Source organism: Sus scrofa, chromosome 9, assembly GCF_000003025.6.
Source record: "Sus scrofa isolate TJ Tabasco breed Duroc chromosome 9, Sscrofa11.1, whole genome shotgun sequence".
Lineage (NCBI taxonomy): Eukaryota > Metazoa > Chordata > Mammalia > Artiodactyla > Suidae > Sus > Sus scrofa.
The window spans coordinates 38,399,027-38,402,504 of record NC_010451.4 but is presented as its reverse complement, the minus strand read 5'-3'; positions in this window follow the sequence as shown (position 1 = coordinate 38,402,504).

The following is a 3,478-nucleotide window of genomic DNA, read 5'->3' as shown; positions in this document are numbered from 1 at the left end:
AAAAAAGAAGGAAAAATAAATTAAAAAAAGAAAATAATTTAAATGACAATACATCCAGATAATAAGATAGCAAACGAGAGTGAAAAGGAAAAAAGAATAAAGAGTTCCCTGATGGCTCAGCAAGTTAAGGATCTGCCGTGGTTTGGGTCCATGCTGTGGCCCAAGAACTTGCGTAGCCAAAAAAACGAGGAAAGAAGAATACGACGTTGATTAGGTGATTTATTACTAATAGTTTTTGCAGAAATAAAGCCTCTCGCTGTAAAGATCTTTCCCATCAACTTCTCTTTTAAGTTGCTTCTGGTAGATTTAAATCATCTTTTAACTTTCTGTTTCTGTTCTGTTATAGCCACATTTATTTCTGTCTGCAAGTGATCATGCCTTCTTCCTGCCGGCTGGTTTTCTAATTTTTCAGTTTCTAGAAACTTTTAAACAGAAGAAAATCTGATAAAAAAAATAACTTGATATCATGTGATGTGTTGACATATTAAAGGAACCCTCTTGTTACTTAACCAAAATCATACTTGTATTCTTAAATTTTTCTCAAGTAGGAAGCAAAGTTTGCATGTAATGTTTGAATGTCTCTGACTGGCTTACACTTAGAATAAAGTTTCATGGGCTATTTTTAGAAATGTACATACAATAATTATTTCTATGTTTTATTTATAGAGTGATGTTATCCTATAATTATGATCCAAAATGTGGTTTACCTCAAAATTCCAGGTAATTTAAAGGAAGTAATTAAAAGAGTTGTAAAAAGGAAGGAAAACTAGTTTCCCTTAGAAAACATTTTCCAAGTGAGAGGTAATTGTTCTAATGCTGAATGACCCTCAGAAAAATGACACGGATCACCATATGATACTTAAAAAGTTATTTAAAAAAAAGAAAGCTGTCCTTTAAGATAAAAATTGCTATTTTCAGAGTGAAAGTTAGGCAAAAGGTTTTGGAAACTCTCAGAATGGTTCACTTAAAAAAATGAATTCAGCAGCTCTGAATTACTTACATAATTACAGGTTGACTTTATCTGTGAAAACCAAATACAATATTAAGGCTCAGCACATAACCAACAATTATATAAAAGTACTATACCAAAGGAAGATGCCTTTCTTGATGGCAAAATGACAGAGAAATGTAAACTAAAATTACCCAGCACTGAAAGGGGCCCACCACTCTTCCCTCTAATAGAAATCAATCGTCAGGAGTCAGAGAATATAACAAGTGAACCATCATAACAAAGAAGATGTGAGAATCTTTCAAAACACATTACAAGAATAAAAATTTGGCCCCTCTTAAAAAGTTTAGCACACTGTTAGTTAAAAGGCCAATTTTCACAGGCAATAATGTGTCAGTAAATTAATATGAAAATAATGGTTATTGTGATGGCTTTAAAACATGTTGCAAGTTCTGTGACATCCCTCAATTCAAACGAGTCAGACTTAGTGCCTCACTTCTAATGACAAAAGCTGGCAGCAGTGATGCCATGTGACTTCCATGACTAGATCATTAGGCTTCCGTCCAGCAGGCCTACATGTTCTCTCTTAGGGCAATGGCTCTCAGAAGCCAGAAATCTTGGAGCCCAGGCCCCACAGTGGGGCCACACTTGGGTGTTTTGATCAACAACCCCTGCTGGACCCTCAGCTGATGAAACATCAACTTATAAGCACCCGAGGGAATCATAAGTCTTCAGATGATTCCAGCACCTGGCCTTTAAGCTTAGGCCATAGACATCGTTGAACAGAGATGAGCCACCTCTGCTCTGCACTCTCTGAATTCTTGACCCATAGAAACTGTCTGAGACAATAAAGGATTATTGTTTCAAGCCACTAAGTTTTGAAGTGGTGTATTTTGCAGCAATAGGTAACTAATACCATTACCTAGAATGCACATACATCAAACACGGAAGGACTTTTTTCTAACCAAAAAAATAACTTTTATACAAACCAATTATAGGCTATATCCTCCACTTAAAAGTTTAGTGAGTTTTATTTAAGTAATACAATTAAACTTCATTAATAAGAAGCTCTCTTAATTTTCAATCTGAGACAATTAGACTAAATTTCAGAGCGCTTAGGCTGTATGTCATCATTAAAGTGCTCTGGAAAGGAGAATGTAGGGAATCCATGGACGCATAGAAGGAGAATGCTGGTCAAGAGAACAGATTGTTTGAAGTTCTTTCAGAGTGCTAGGGCACTTGATGGTTTTCAAGTGTCAAATGAATATTAGAAGCCCTGAGTTCTTCCTTCATCACTTTTTATGTAATAATTAAAGTATTCTATTTGGCAAATTGGTCAGTTTGGTTGAAGCAAATGATTTGTGCAAACATATGTTTTATCTTTTCCTGATAAGGGGCTAGCTCCCTGAGCGCATTCCTGATGGTGTTCATCTCAGTACTTCCAATGGGGGAACACAACGGTGTAGGTTAAATACTGTCCCGGACAAACACTGGTGCAAATGCTCCAAGTGCACAAGGTACCTGAAGCTGGTGCAAGTGTCTCATAATTCACTTTTTACTGGTTTGTTCTGCCCTTTCCCACCCTTAGTGCAAACTAGCTGATGTTTTATTACACTTCCCAGAGCATACTTAGCACCCTTTCATTATCATGTACGAGTTTATTCACAGAGAAGATCAAGTACAAGGGCTGCCATGTAGAGACGGCCACCTGAGGTGCCTGCACCCTCCCCTCTCTGGGACCGTGGCCTCCGGGCTCACTGCACACTGTGGGGCTGAGAGCCAGCACCCCAGGCTGTGCAGTGCCACAGCCCTTCGGTCCTTCTGCACTCAGGACAGAGAAAACCTGATCCATGAGACGTCCATTCTGTTACAGGCAGAGGTTTATAAATCAGCATTATTTTTTCAAAATGACAAAGACAGACCACTCTGATTAGGAGTAAAAAAAAAAAGGGGGCATCTAATTTTTGGTTTATTCCCCCAGTTCAAACAGAACTGAGACCAAACTTCTCTGACAGTGCTCTATTACCGTGCTCAGACTTGTACTTTTTACTGATTCAAATTCTAAAATACTTATGTATTAGATCATAACTGTCTTCAAAATGAGTTTACTGAGCCATTCGTTTTATCCATACATCTTCAGGTTTAACTACTTCTATACATAAAATATTCCTAATTTCTCCAGTTTCAGTGTGAACAGATAACCTGTAGGAAGGGACGGTTCTAGCACAGACCTTCTAATTTGTGAGAGGCCCCAGGTGAGCCATTTGACCTCTCTGCCTCCACCCACATCTAACAGAGACATTGGTACCTTTTTTAAAACCTATTTTATAGGTAACTAGGCATAAGATTTATGTGAAAACATTTTGCTAACATTACTGATCACACATAGGTAAAATAGGTAAGGTTTTATCATATTAACTATTTTCTGATATTTGATTTGTTTTACAATTTAATCAAAATAAAGATTGTATATTTTCAAAACTAAAAATGCAGTAGCTACACAAGACGAATTAAAGTAGTAAATCTAGT